This window comes from Crotalus tigris, unplaced genomic scaffold (genome assembly GCF_016545835.1).
Source record: "Crotalus tigris isolate CLP2741 ecotype Arizona unplaced genomic scaffold, ASM1654583v1 scf7180000024401.5802323, whole genome shotgun sequence".
In the NCBI taxonomy this organism is placed as follows: Eukaryota; Metazoa; Chordata; class Lepidosauria; order Squamata; family Viperidae; genus Crotalus; species Crotalus tigris.
The window spans coordinates 1,765,532-1,781,956 of NW_024100569.1; positions in this window are offsets into that span (position 1 = coordinate 1,765,532).

Consider the following 16,425-nt stretch of genomic DNA (forward strand, 5'->3'; position numbering starts at 1 on the left):
CAGACACGAGAAGCAGCTGGAGTTCTCAGTTTCATTTATTCAGCGTTCAGCTTACAGGAAGATGGCTTCAGCCTCGCCCAAACGCCTCGCAGCCTCTTATATAGGCAACTCCCGGGTAAATGGGTTACTTTTCCCGCGCCAGCACCCGCGCATGTGCACGGCGCTGGCGACAGCCTGTCTGGTCCCGGGCAGCTTTGCACCTGCCCGGGACTGCCTGCAAACGCCCGAGCCGTTTGCAAAGGCTCGGGACATAACACCCCTTTCCCCCGGGCTAAAACTACTACCAACATACAACATTTATTTTATATGACATTTTGCTCCCCAGTGCTCCCACTGATTACTGGCTTTTGCCTTGCCAGCAATGTTATGTAATCTTCTAGATACTTAGGAGATTTCTTTGCTCTCTGTGACCTTCTTAGCTCTGGGTTACTGGCATAAGTCCCCTGACTGGAGGGAGGCGTGAGCCTGTTCTCTCTATTGTGCCCTGGTGTCTTCCAAGGACTGTGCCCCGATGCCTGGCCTGCTTGCTTGCCCACCGGGCTCGTCAGGCCAGGGCTTCTGTTACTTTGTGACCTGGTTGACCTACCTAGCTGTAGACCCTCAGGCCCCTTGAAGTGATAGCCGCTGCTGGGCGTCTCTGTAGAACCTCCTAGGTCAGTCCAAGACCTGTCAGGAGGCTGTCCATTCCCTGAACCCCATTCTGTGTTCGGGCTCGTGTGGGTTTCTGTACTTTCCCAAAACTCAGGTGTTCCCTGATTTGTGCTAGGGGTGTTGTAGTCGGGACTTGGCTCCTCGACTAGCTCTGTGTATGTTTGACCCCCTGTAGGATTTGGGGTAAGGTCAGGCCAACCTTGGGAATTGTGTGCCAGCTCTCTTGCTGGGAATGATTTGTTGGGATGCCCCCGGGTATCCTCCGTTGCTGGAGTGCTGTGTGATGTGTGTGGAAAGTGAGTATGCCCCCGGGGTGACTCCCTGGCTGGAGTAGGCGTGAGTGCCTGTTGTGTGGGTAAGCTCCCTGACTTTCTTTTCGGAGCAATTGCAGAACCTTGGGACGAGCCGTTTGTGGCTCCCTCAGTGGAGATGGGCAGTAGCTCTTGCCCTTCCCTTTGCTCCAAAGGGCCCCCCTCCCCCCCTGGAAAAGACCCAGGAGTCTCAGCAGAAAAGTCTCGCCTAGATCGAAGTTTGGTCCGATGTGCCGACGCAGTACACGATCCGTTTGTCCAGGCAACCTCGTAGGAGAGAGGATCCTGTGATCCTGGAACACAGAAGCGGGGACCCATGTATTAACAAGGCGGCCCGTACCTTGTCGAGCCCAAAACCGGGGCACCACAAGTAGTTGTCTTAGGTGCCCTAGGATTGTGAGGTAGATGAAGGCAGTCTGTCCGGATGCAACCGGTCAAGCTATAGTAAGTTGGCGCCCCCAACGAAGTTCAGCTGGACTTCTCCCTGTAGAAGTGGACGGTGTGGGGCGATCAGAAAGGAGAAAGTCAGCCAACCTGTGATGCCAGTCCCCGTAGGTGAGTCTCTTCAAGGCGTCCTTTGCGATGCGCACCATGCGTTCAGCCATACCGTTGGTGGAAGGGTGAAAGGGCGCAGATGTGGCATGACGAATCAGGTTTGCCTGTAAGAAAGCTTGGAATTCGGAGGAGGTGAATTGAGGCCCGTTGTCAGACACAATGACATCTGGCAGCCCGTGTGCAGCAAAAATCCCCCTCAGTACCTGAATAGTCTTTGCAGTGGTGGGTGGATGAGACAGGCACAACCTCAGCCTTTTGAATGTCTGTCACAAGGACCAATAAAACTGGCCCTGAAAGGGCCCAGCGTAGTCAATGTGCACCCTAGACCATGGGGACTGTGGTTTCCTCCACTATCTATGCCAGAGCTTGGGGCCATCTCTGGGCGGAGATCGTGTGCACCGTTGGCATGCGTGTACCTGACCTCAATTCTTTACTAAAGCAGGCCACCAAAGTGGCTGCGTGTCAGAGCCTTCAACAGAACATTGCAGGATGACCCTGTCTGTGGAGGATTCTAAAGACCCTAGGTCTCATTGAGGTGGGAATGACACTCTGTTTTCCCGCAAATCGACAACCCTGAGAAAGGGAAAGTTCAGTTTCTTTTGGACCAGAAACTCTGAAACTCAGGACTATAGGGCAGTGCTCAGGCCACCTGGACAGGACCCAGGAGCGAACACGTGAAAGTGTGTGATCTGTACCCGTTTCAGCGGTAACATCCCTGGCACTAAGAGGGAGCTCGGGCAAGGCTTGGATTGATAGAATGTTGACAGCTGGCGCGGGGTCAGCTTCTACTACTGGCAGAGGCAACCTACTGAGGCCATCATCATGGCCCATTTCTTTCCCAGGCTTGTGGAGTAATGAAAAATCATATGCAGACAAAAAAATAGACCACCTAAGCATTCTAGGGGAAATGATGTGGGGAGTCTGCTTACGTGTGGTAAACAGTCCCAGCAGAGGCTTATGGTCAGTGAAGACCGTGAAATTCCTGCCATATAGAAAATCGTGGAATTTTTTAATTCCAGCAACAACAGCCAGAGCCTCCCTGTCTATCTGAGCGTAGTTGCGCTCGGCAGAAGACAGTGTTCTGGAGTAGTATGCAATAGGAACCTGAGTTCCATCAGACCTGAGGTGACTCAGGACAGCTCCAACCCCGTAGAGGGACGCATCACAAGCGATGCACACAGGGAGAGACTCGTTGAAATGTGCAAGAACACTGTTAGAAGTGAGCAAGGCCTTGACTTCTTTAAAGCAAGCCTCATGCGCTTGTGACCACAGCCACACAGCCTGTTTGTCTAGTAGCCTGTGAAGAGGCTCAGCTACACTAGCTTTATGTGGAAGAAAAGAATTGTAGAAATTCAGGAGGCCTAGAAAGGCCTGAAGTTTGGCCTTAGACTTTGGCCTGGGTGCATCTAAAATAGCAGTTAGTTTGGATTCAGCAGGATGAATCCCAGCAGCATCAATTTTGAATCCCAGAAATTCAGTAGAAGGCACCCCAATCTGGCATTTGTCTTTTCTGAGCTTGAGGCCTGATTTCCTGAATCTTAACAGGACAGCCCTAAGCCTTTCAGCTAGAATGTGTGTGGAGTCTCCTGCAATCAATACATCGTCAAAGTAGGGGCAGACCCCTGGTATACCTCGTAGTGTGTTTTCCATTACGCTTTGGAAAATCCCAGGAGCGACATTTACTCCAAACTGTAGCCTTTTTACTTTAAAGGCTCCCCTGTTGGTCACAATGGTCTGAGCTATGGCAGCATCATCATCAACAGGCAGCTGTTGATATGCTTGAGCTAGGTCAAGCTTTGCAAAAACACGCCCCCCCTTGAGAGAGGCCAGGATGTGACTGACCACAGGAACAGGATAGGCATGTTGCTGCAATGCCTTATTGAGTGTGCATTTGTAATCAGCACAAATGCGAATGTCCCCATTTGCCTTTAGAGGCGTGACAATGGGGGTCTCCCACGGGCTGGAATCAACAGGTTCTAGGATTCCCTGTTGGATTAGTTTGTCTAGTTCAGTGTCAATCTTACTTTTTAAAGCAAAAGGGACCCTTCTTGCTTTAATCCTAATGGGAGTGACAGTGGGGTCTAGCTTTAAGGACACAGGTGGTCCTTTGAATGTGCCCAGCTGGGGGCTGAAAACATCTGCAAATTCTGTGCAGACTTCCTGTAGGTCGAGTGTTTGTAAGCTATTGAGTCCTGTGACGTGTATCCCCAGGGCCTCAAACCAATCGAGTCCTATGAGACTCGTTCGTTCACCCCCTACTACTAATAAGTCTAGTGGACCTTCAAAACTCTTGTATTGCACGTTAAGGGTGGCCTCCCCTTTAACACACACTCTTGAGTTCTGAAAATCTGTTAATACAATATCAGAAGGCCTTAACTTGGCCTTAGACCCACTTCTGGAACAAATCTTTCTAAATGTATGCAATGAAATGATGGACAGGGCAGACCCTGTGTCTAGTTCCATAGATAATGGAACCCCTTGTAGCTTCACGTTGAGTGACAGCTTTTTCTTCATGGGCTTGTGTGTGCCTGTTCTACAGATGCTTCTTCGCGAAGCGCAAAAACCTACCCTATTCTGTCTGGGGAATCTGGTACCCTTCAGGCGTTCTTCTTGGGGTTGTGCCTTTCGTCGGCCCAGGCACACAGCTGCAATGTGCCCTTGTTTACCGCATGCCCGGCAGGTAGAGGAGCGGAACTTGCAGTCGGTTCTCCTGTGGCGACCTCCACAGCCGATGCACTTGAGCGGAGCCGAAGAGCTTCCCTTCTGGTTCTCTTCCTTCGCGGGGTGTAGACGGTCGACTTCCTCGTCCGGATCCTCCTCGGAGTTTCGTCGGACGTCTTCCTGATGCACGGACGCACCCTCTGCACTGTTTCTGATCGGCCGCATGTTTTTGACGGCGCCGCCTGCTGCTTCTTCTGCGGTGACTTCCCTTAAGGCGTCTTGGAAGGATAATTCTTCCTTTGCGAAAATTCTCTGTTGTAGCTCGCGATGCCTTAACCCGCACACGAATCGGTCCCTCAGTCGTTCCTCGAGGTCCTTGAACTCGCAGGGCTTGGCGGCCTTACGTAACGCGGGGGGATGGGGTGGCGTTATTGGGGGGGAAATACGAGCGTCCCCTCCGTAAAAGCGCGGGCGATGTATTCCTTGGCTGACTCACCGGACCGTTGATCCCTTTGTTCGAAGGTGTGGCGCCATGAGATAACGGACACCTTGGGATGGAAATGCTCCTTCAGCATCTTCTTCAGGTCTGCGTAGCTTACAGACTCTACTGGGACAGGTGCTGCAATGTTTTCTGCGATTTCGAAGGCGTCTTGGCCGCAAACGCAAAGCAGGGTGGCAGCCTTCAAGCTATCTTCCGTCACTTGGTTTGCCTTGAAGTAGTTCTCCATTCGGGATACGTAGGACTCCCACCGCTCTGGATGTGAGACGTCGAATTCCGAAAGCCTTCCGATTTTCGCCATCTTCGGATCTTCAGGAGACAGGTCTATCAGCCAGCCTACCCCCGAATGCGCACCGGACTGGCGGGCAGCTGCCGAGTCGACGCCGTTCCTCTTTCGCCGCTCAGGACTCCTTGGGTAAGCTTACACTTCTTCCTTTTCAGGTAGTGCAAGGCATCCCACCTTCGTCGCCAGTGTTGAGTCCGTGGCGGGAAAACAGACACGAGAAGCAGCTGGAGTTCTCAGTTTCATTTATTCAGCGTTCAGCTTACAGGAAGATGGCTTCAGCCTCGCCCAAACGCCTCGCAGCCTCTTATATAGGCAACTCCCGGGTAAATGGGTTACTTTTCCCGCGCCAGCACCCGCGCATGCTCACGGCGCTGGCGACAGCCTGTCTGGTCCCGGGCAGCTTTGCACCTGCCCGGGACTGCCTGCAAACGCCCGAGCCGTTTGCAAGGCTCGGGACATAACAGGAGGCAACATTTAGCACCTTGGTGTCCTGTCCCATAGTGTCCATTTAAAATGGGCAAATCATTGACAGTGACAAGTTATGTTCCCAGAGTCCCAGTTGTTTCCACCAATTTCAAAACTACCAGGATTTCTGTTTTAGAGCAAGGTATCATTGCTTTAGTAGTGGGATTATTAAAAAAAAACCACTCAGACAGCAAACCTCAAAATATTTATTTGAAATACTTTTAAGAAAAATACTATAAGTATTTGTTGTTGTTAGTTGCGAAGTCGTGTCCGACCCATCGCGACCCCATGGACAACGTTCCTCCAGGCCTTCCTGTCCTCTATTATCTTCTGGAGTCCATTTAAGCTCACGCCTACTGCTTCAGTGACTCCATCCAGCCACCTCATTCTCTATCGTCCCATTCTTCTATTGCCTTCAATCTTTCCCAGCATTAGGCTCTTCTCCAATGAGTCCTTCCTTCTCGTTAGGTGACCAAAGTATTTGAGTTTCATCTTCAGGATCTGGTCTTCTAAAGAGCAGTCAGGGTTGATCTCCTCTAGGACTGACCAGTTTGATTGCCTTGCAGTCCAGGGGACTCGCAGGAGTCTTCTCCAGCACCATAGTTCAAAGGCCTCAATTCTTTTGCGCTCAGCTTTCTTATGGTCCAACTTTCACAGCCATATAGTATAAATCATTTACTTGCATAGGATATAGCCTAGTCTAGCCTAGCCTATTACAGGAGGGCCCAATTTACAACTGGATGCTTAATGACTGTTCCAAATTTTGACAGACCACAAAAAGATATAGCTGAGTTCTGAAGCTCCAAAAGCCACACTCCCCCTCGCGCTACATTTTGGGCACTTGGCAACCAGCCCACATTTGTAGCCATTTGCAGTCTCACAACAACAATTTACATTTTTGCCGAAACCCAGCATTTACTTCCAGGTTTTGGCAAAAATAGCCCACAGCAAACACTTAAATGACCAGTGTTCACTTAACGATCACAGATTCACTTAACAACCACTGCAAAATAAAAGGTTGTAAAATCAAGTTGTGACTCATTTTACGACTGTCGTGACTTATGACCATAATGGAGGCAAGATGGGTGGCAAATAAGTCTAAGTAAGTCGAGGACCATCTGTAGTATAAATGTAATACTTGTTTGAAAACAGCATCCCCATAACTCAAGGAATTATGTATACAATTGATAAATTTGTGTTGCAGCATTGGGGTTTTGCAACCTTAAGCAGTATAAATCTGACTGAATTTAATGGAGCTGATTGCTGAAAAAAAGATCCGGGAGGCAGAACTTATAATTATCTTTTAAACGCTAATCTTGCAAGCCATATATACATTCTGTAAAAGCAGTAATTAGGTAGGGTGTTACCTTTTTCTGGCAACACTCCTGTAATCTGAGTAAAATGCAGTAGTGAAACCTATTCATACTTCCTGCTACGTTGAAAATCTTCCTGGGAAACAGAAATCCTGTCAGAAACAAAACTAGCAGCTGCAGGGCAGAACAATTGGAATTTTAAATTGCAGTTCAGCTTTGGGACAAATGTAGTTTGTAAAAATAAATGGGGGAGAATTTTGTGATACAGAAGAACTATATATCAATCCTCAGATCTATGTATGTATGAGATATAATAATAATAATAATAATAATAACTGGAGCACCACTTGAACACCATTGGCATTGACAAATTCACTATTAGTCAATTGCAAAAGGCGGCCTTACTAGGAACTGCTTCCATCCTGCAACGATATTAAACATCCACATCTGCCTATCCCAGGTCCTGGGTAAGGACTCGATAGGTAGACAAAATGCCAAATCCAGTCTGAAAATCTGGCTGACTGTACGATGATCAATAATAATAATAATAATAATAATAATAATAATAATAATAATAATCCCCCAGTGAGGCACTACCTTGACGTGGTTGTGGGCCTTGTGTACTCTGAGGAAGATGAGAGCTATGCCAGAGGTTCAACCATACTGGACAGGTCTCATCAGAGGAGTCAGACAAAGAGTGTCTCTCCCATAAAAAATATGGTGAGACGTAAATTTCAGAATGCCATACCGGCTCGGACGTCACCCGGGTTAACAAGGTCCGCACTAGATATTGGAGTTCCTGGATATCTGGTGAAAAATTGGTTACAGGACTCAGGACTGTTGGCTGAGCAACCAGGGCCAGCAGCTGCAGAACTACTGGAAGAAAAGATGTTTACCCGTCGCAGATACACAGTGATTGAAAACAAAGAAATAATGATCTGTTACTACAGATCAAGTCCAACAAGAAGAGGATATCTAAAATGAATGCACCAGTTCTGGAAAGAACAACATCCAGACTCAGAAATCACAGAACAGAGACTAGGCAGATCAACGCCGATTTTATAACACGAAATAAAGTATTCATAGAAACAGAATTGGACGAACTGCAAAGGTTTAACCCCAGTGCAAAGACATCAAGCCTTACCAGAATTAATTCAGAAATGTAGAAGGCAAACCGGGGAATTTTGGCGTGAAGGAATTCCAGCAGAGTATATTACCACTGTTTCTCATTGGAACCAGGCACCTCTACCTCAGGGAAGACCAAAACCCTCTACAAAACTAAAAAATAAAAGAATTGAACACAGAATAACTGAGCGATCTAGAACACAAGGCAAAAAACAACAGAATAAGGCTACCTGCATTGAAGCTTGTTCCAAAGAAACAACTAGCACAAGCATTAAAAGATGCAAATACTGCAATATCAAGTATAAGCACCAATTCACTGTAAGAAACAAACCAACTAATGTACAGCACAGCTGCAGTTATAACAGAATACCTGGGATGCAAAATCAACAAAAAAGAAAAACAAACAAACAATGCACCAGAAAAATGGAAGGTTAGACTAGAAAATAAGATCAGCAAGTTAAGATCACATGCAAGCTAGAAAATAAGATCAGCAAGTTAAGATCACATGCAAGCAAGCTAGAACAGATGAAAGAAAAGAAGCTGAAGAACAAGAAGACAAGAAGACCAAAGAATCAAGAAATACCACTTAGAAACAAGGAAGATCAAGGAAGCACTGGAAATAATAAAGCAACACATAACAGCTATAGCCAGGAAAATCAGTAGATATGAAGCTCGAATTGCAAACTATAGGCAGAACCTCCAATTTCAATCCAATCAGAAATGTTTCTACCAATCCATCAATGGAGAAACTGCAAGGAATCAGTCAGTACCTGACAAGGAAGAAACAGTGCAGTTCTGAAGCAGATATGGGATAACCCAAAGAAATACAACAAGGATGCGGCTTGGTTAAAAGAGGTGGATGCAAATAAAACAGAAGTTGAAATGAAAGAACTAGTAATAACAACAAAAATGGTAAAAAAAAGAGCAAAGAAAATCAAAAATTGGTCAGCACCAGGTGAGGATGAACTGCATGGGTTTTGGTTGAAACATCTAACTGTTATACACCCACTCATTGCCAAACAGTTCAACAATATACTACAAGGAGGAGAAATTGAAAAGTGGCTAACAACTGGGAAAACCTACCTAATAATGAAAAATCCAGCAAAAGGGGCAACACCATGTAACTACAGGCCAATTACCTGCTTACCAACAACTTTCAAATTACTAACTGGTTTGGTAGCTGATGCAGTACAACAGCATCTAGTTGAAAACAATCTCTTTCCACCTGAGCAGAAAGGAAACCGCCCCAATAGCAGAGGAACAAAAGATCAACTCCTAATAGACAAAATGATCTTGGAAAACTGCAAGAGAAGGAAGACCAACCTGAATGTGGCATGGATTGACCACAAAAAGGCATTTGACTCTCTGCCACATGATTGGATAATAAAGTGCCTAGAAATAACAGGAGTCAGTAGAAACATCAGAAAATTTGTGCAAAGATCGATGGCACAATGGAAGCACGTTGCAGATCAAGGTGAGAGCTGGGAGAGGTTAATATCAAGGAGGAATAATTGTCAATGAGATTCATTATCACCATTACTATAAAAATAATAGTAGTAAATTGGAAGGGAACTTGGAGGTCATCTATCCAACCCCCTGCTCAGGCAGGAAACCCTATACCATTTCAGACAAATGGCTGTCCAGTCTCTTCTTAAAAACTTCCAGTGTTGGAGCATTCACCACTTCTGGAGGCAGGTTGTTCCACTGATTAATTGTTCTAACTGTCAGGAAATTTCTCCTTAGTTCTTAGTTGCTTCTCTCCTTGATTAGTTTTCATCCGTTGCTTCTTGTCCTGCCTTCAGATGATTTCGAGAATAGCTTGACTCCTTTTCTTTGTGGCAATCCCTGAGATATTGGAAACTGCTATCATGTCCCCCTTGTCCTTCTCTCATAAACTAGACATAACCAATTCCTCGGCAACCGTTCCTTATATATTTTAGCCTCGTCCCCTAATCATCTTTGTTGCTCTTCTCTGACTCTTCTCTAGATTCTCAACATCTTTTTACCTTGTGGTGACCAAAACTGATGCAGTATTCCAAGTGTAGCCTTACCAAGGCATTGTAAAGTGGTATTAATACTTCACGTGATCTTGATTCTATCCCTCTGTTAATGCAGCCTAGCACTGTGTTGGCCTTTTTGGCAGCTGCAGCACACTGCTGGCTCATATTTAAGTGATTGTCTACTATGACTCCGAGGTCCCTCTCACAGTTACTACTATTGAGCATGGTGCCACCTATGCTGTACTTGTGCAGTTGGTTTTTCTTGCCTAAATGTAGAACCTTGCTTTTTTCACCATTGAATTTCATTTTGTTAGTTAGTGCCCAGTGTTCAAGTCTGTCCAGATCCTTCTGTATCTGAAGCCTGTCTTCTGGAGTGTTGGCTATTCCTGCCAGCTGGGTGTCGTCTGCAAATTTGATGAGTTCCCCATCTATCCCTTCATCCAAATCGTTGATGACGATGTTGAAGAGTACTGGGCCCAGAACAGAGCCCTGGGGCACCCCCTACACACTTCCCTCCATATAATGCAGTTCCATTGAACCACTCACTGAAGTCGGCTACTCAGCAGCTACATGTCCATCTGGTGGTGGTTCTTGTCTACCCCCATTTTTCTATCTTGTCAGTAGTAGGTTTGTGATCTACTTTATCAAAATGCCTTACTGAAGTCAAGTAAATTATGTCCCAGCAGTCCTCTGATCCATCTATTTTGGTCACTTGGGTCAAGAATTCATACGATTTGTCTGGCATGTCTATTTTTGACAACGCATGTTGCTTTTAGTAATGACTTTGTTTGCCTCTAGGTGTTCATTGATTCGTTGTTTGATTATCTTTTTCAGGATCTTCCCAGGTATTGAGGTCAGGCTGATAGGTCTGTAATTTCCTGGATCCATTTTTTTTCCTTTTTTGAGGATGGGAACTACATCAGCTCTTTTCCAGTCCTCTGGTAGTTCCCCTGTGTTCCAGGATCTTTGAAAAATATAGTTCAGTGGCTCCGATATCACATCTGCCAGTTCCTTGAGAACTCTGGGGTGTAATCCATCTGGTCCTGGCGATTTGAACTCATCTAGGCTGGACAGGTGCTCACTAACCATTTTCTTGCCTATCTTAACTTGTGTTTCTGTTTTGTTTTTTATGGCACTATTTTTGATAGGTTGGTCTGTTTTTTCCCTTTGTGTAAAGACAGATGCAAAAAATGAGTTAAATAGTTCTGCTTTCTCCCTGTTGCTTGTCACTTCTTGCCACTTTCACCCACTAATGGACCAATCATTTCCTTCACTTTTTTCTTGTTTTTTACATGTTGAAAGAAGCTTTTTTTGTTATTTTTGACTTTGGTCGCAAGCCTTAGTTCATTTTGAGCCTTGGCTTTCTTCACTTCATCTTTGCAGGCTCGGGCTATTTGCTGATATTCTGACTTAGTTATGTTCCCCTCTTTCCACTTTCTGTACTTGTCCTTTTTATCTTTCATTTGTCAGAGAGTTCTTTATGCAGCCATGCTGTTTCTTTGAGAGCTGTTATTTTTCCTCTTTGTTGGTATTGTGCTAGACTGTGCTTTTATTATCTCATTTTTCAAAATTTCCCAAGCTTCTTGAGTTGTTTTCCCCTTGAGGATTCTCATCCATGGAATCCTTCCCAAGCCTCTCTAAGTTTATTGAAATTAGCTCTCTTGAAGTCCAAGACTCTAGTTTGACTGTGTTCTATTGGTTGTGCTTCTATAATGTTGAATTCTAATATTGCATGATCACTTCTCCCAGGGTTCCTATGGCTTCAACACCGTCTATCATTTCATCTCTGTTAGTGAGAATTAAATCCAAAATGGCTAATCCCCTAGTTCCCTTCTCTACTTTTTGGGAGACAAAGTTGTCTGCTAGGTTTGCCAGGAACCTGTTTGATCTTCCACTTGGTGCGGAGTTTGTCTCCCAGTTGATGTCAGGGTAGTTAAAGTCCCCCATTACTATTGTGATGTGCTTCCTACATACCTTAGTTAGCTGACTAGCAAAAAGTTCATCTATTTCCTCTGTTTGGTTGGGTGGTCTGTAGTATACACCTATGGCAATGTCATTTCCCCCCCCTTTTATATTGACCCAAATGCATTCAAGACAGTTTTTATCATTGTTGTACTCTATTTCTGTGGAGATGTAGTTATTTCTTATATAGAGAGCAACTCCACCTCCTCTTTTATTTGGTCTGTTTCTTTTAAATAATTTAAATACCTCTAGCTGTGTGTTCCATGTGTGAGTTTCATCCCACCATGTTTCCGTAATGGCAACAATATCGTATCTGCCCTCATTAACCTGAATTTCTAGTTCACCCTGTTTGCTGTTCATACTCTGTGCATTGGTGTATAAACATTTGAGTCCTTTGTGGGTGGCCCTGTGTTTCCTTTCTACATAACCTGTGTGGTGCCTGAGTTCCCCTATTGTCTTACCACCTATTTGGTTAGTGCACTTTATGTGGCACTCGCTATTAGAGGCTTCATTTTGATTGGTAACAAGGATGGTATTCTTGTCCACACACACATCTATGCTACATGCACTGATAGCCCTATAGTTTTTAAATTGTTATTGCACTGTTTCCTCTGTCAACAATACTGAATAACTCAGGACATGGCTATCAAACATCAAAAACATCTGCAAGACTATCCCACCTCCTTTATATGGATGATCTGAAGCTGTATGGAAAAACATCATCTGAAATAGAATCGCTGCTCAACACTGTCCGTATATATAGCCAAGATATTGTAATGGAGTTTGGCTTGGACAAATGTGCCACACTTACTATCAAACAAGGAAAAATAATGAAAACTGAAGGAATCAAGATGCCCCACGAAAATAACATTAAGAGTCTGGATGAGGAAGAGTACTACAAATACTTGGGTATCCTTCAAGCTGACAACATCAAGCACACTGAAGTCAAGAAAAAGATTAGAGGTGAATACATCAAGAGAGTGAAGAAGATCTTAAAATCCAAACTCAATGGAGGAAATACCATAAAGGCAATCAACACCTGGGCAATCCCAGTCATTAGGTACACAGCTGGAATAGTGGACTGGACTCAAGCAGAACTAAAAGCAATGGATAGGCAGACCAGAAAAATAATGACAATGAATCATGCCCTTCATCCACGCAGTGACATTGATAGACTTTATCTACCAAGGCAAATAGGTGGGCGTGGAATGCTACAAGTACATCAGATGGTTGAAGAAGAAAAAATGGCTTTGGAAGAATATCTGAAGAACAATGATGAAGATGCACTGAAATTAGTATATCAGGAAGGCTTACTGACTACTGGAGAGACCAAACTGGCCTACAAGAAAGACCAAATGAAGAACAGAATAGAGGCATGGGAAGACAAAGCACTACATGGCCAATACATGAAAAAAATAGCTGGGAAAGCAGATAATAATAAAACCTGGCAATGGCTAAGAGCAGGAAAATTGAAGAAAGAGACCGAGGGACTAATTCTGGCTGCACAAGACCAAGCCTTAAGGACAAATGCATACAAAGTCAAAATTGAGAAGACAGCAACAGACAGTAAGTGCCGCCTATGCAAAGAAGCTGAAGAAACAGTGGACCACTTGGTAAGCTGTTGCAAGAAGATTGCACAAACTGATTACAAGCAGCGGCATGACAAAGTAGCAACAATGGTGCATTGGAAGATCTGCAAAAAATATCATTTGCCTGTAAGCAAAAACTGGTGGGATCATAAAATAGAGAAAGTCATAGAAAATGATAAAATTAAACTGCTCTGGGACTTCAGAATTCAAACAGACAAGCACCTGCAACATAACACCCCAGACTTAACAATTGTCGATAAGAAAGACAAAAAAGTCTGGATAGTGGACGTGGCAGTGCCTGGAGATAGCAGAATAGAAGAGAAAGAACTGGAGAAGATAACAAAATACAAAGACCTACAAATAGAAATAGAAAGACTGTGGCAAAAGCAAGCAAGGGTAGTACCAATAGTCATAGGCTCCTTGGGTGCAATCCCAAAACAACTGGAGCACCACTTGAACACCATTGGCATTGACAAATTCGCTATTATCAATTGCAAAGGCGGCCTTATTAGGAACTGCTTCCATCCTGTGACGATATCTGTAATACCATCAAACATCCACATCTGCCTATCCCAGGTCTGGGTAGGACTCGATAGGTAGACAAAATGCCAAATCCAGTCTGAACATCTGGCTGACTGTGCGATGATCAATATAATAATAATAATAATAATAATAATAATAATAATAATAATAATAATAATAATAACCCCCAGTGAGGCACTACCTTGACGTGGTTGTGGGGCTTGTGTACTCTGAGGAAGATGAGAGCTATGCCAGAGGTTCAACCATACTGGACAGGTCTCATCAGAGGAGTCAGACAAAGAGTGTCTCTCCCATAAAAAATATGGTGAGACGTAAATTTCAGAATGCCATACCGGCTCGGACGTCGCCCGGGTTAACAAGGTCCGCACTAGATATTGGAGTTCCTGGATATCTGGTGAAAAATGGGTTACAGGACTCAGGACTGTTGGCTGAGCAACCAGGGCCAGCAGCTGCAGAACTACTGGAAGAAAAGGTGTTTACCCGTCGCAGATACACAGTGATGGAAAACAAAGAAATAATGATCTGTTACTACAGATCAAGTCCAACAAGAAGAGGATATCTAAAACGAATGCACCAGTTCTGGAAAGAACAACATCCAGAATCAGAAATAACAGAACAGAGACTAGCAGATCAACGCCGATTTATAACACGAAATAAAATATTCACAGAAACAGAATTGGACGAACTGCAAAGGTTTACCCAGGGCAAAGAAATCAAAGCCTTACCAGAAGTAATTCAGAATGTAGAGGCAAACCAGGGGGAGTTGGCAGTGAAGGAATCCAGCAGAGATATACAACTGTTCTCATTTGGAAACCAGGCACCTCTTCCTCAGGAAGAACAAAACCCTCTAACTAAAGAAATAAAAGAATTGAAACAAAGAATAACTGAGCATCTAGAACAGCACAAAAACAACAGAATAAGGCTACCTGCATTGAAGCTTGTTCCAAAGAAACAGCTAGCACAAGCATTAAAAGATGCAAATACTGCAATATCAAGTATAAGCACCAATTCACTGCAAGAAACAAACCAACTAATGTACAGCACAGCTGCAGTTATAACAGAATACCTGGGATGCAAAATCAACAAAAAAGAAAAACAAACAAACAGTGCACCAGAAAAATGGAAGGTTAGACTAGAAAATAAGATCAGCAAGTTAAGATCACATGCAAGCAAGCTAGAACAGATGAAAGAAAAGAAGCTGAAGAACAAGAAGACCAAAGAATACCTAATCAAGAAATACCACTTAGAAACAAGGAAGATCAAGGAAGCACTGGAAATAATAAAGCAACAAATAACAGCTATAGCCAGGAAAATCAGTAGATATGAAGCTCGAATTGCAAACTATAGGCAGAACCTCCAATTTCAATCCAATCAGAAACGTTTCTACCAATCCATCAATGGAGAAACTGCAAGGAATCAGTCAGTACCTGACAAGGAAGAAACAGTACAGTTCTGGAAGCAGATATGGGATAACCCAAAGAAATACAACAAGGATGCGGCTTGGTTAAAAGAGGTGGATGCAAATAAAACAGAAGTTGAAATGAAAGAACTAGCAATAACAACAAAAATGGTAGAAAAAAGAGCAAAGAAAATCAAAAATTGGTCAGCACCAGGTGAAGATGAACTGCATGGGTTTTGGTTGAAACATCTAACTGTTATACACCCACTCATTGCCAAACAGTTCAACAATATACTACAAGGAGGAGAAATTGAAAAGTGGCTAACAACTGGGAAAACCTACCTAATAATGAAAAATCCAGCAAAAGGGGCAACACCAGGTAACTACAGGCCAATTACCTGCTTACCAACAACTTTCAAATTACTAACTGGTGTAGTAGCTGATGCAGTGCAACAGCATCTAGTTGAAAACAATCTCTTTCCACCTGAGCAGAAAGGAAACCGCCCCAATAGCAGAGGAACAAAAGATCAACTCCTAATAGACAAAATGATCTTGGAAAACTGCAAGAGAAGGAAGACCAACCTGAATGTAGCATGGATTGACTACAAAAAGGCATTTGACTCTCTGCCACATGATTGGATAATAAAGTGCCTAGAAATAACAGGAGTCAGTAGAAACATCAGAAAATTTGTGCAAAGATCGATGGCACAATGGAAGACACAGTTGCAGATCAATGGTGAGAGGCTGGGAGAGGTTAATATCAAGAGAGGAATATTTCAAGGAGATTCATTATCACCATTACTATTTGTTATTGCACTGTTTCCTCTGTCAACAATACTGAATAACTCAGGACATGGCTATCAAACATCAAAAACATCTGCCAGACTATCCCACCTCCTTTACATGGATGATCTGAAGCTGTATGGAAAAACATCATCTGAAATAGAATCGCTGCTCAACACTGTCCGTATATATAGCCAAGATATTGTAATGGAGTTTGGCTTGGACAAATGTGCCACACTTACTATCAAACAAGGAAAAATAGTGAAAACTGAAGGAATCAAGA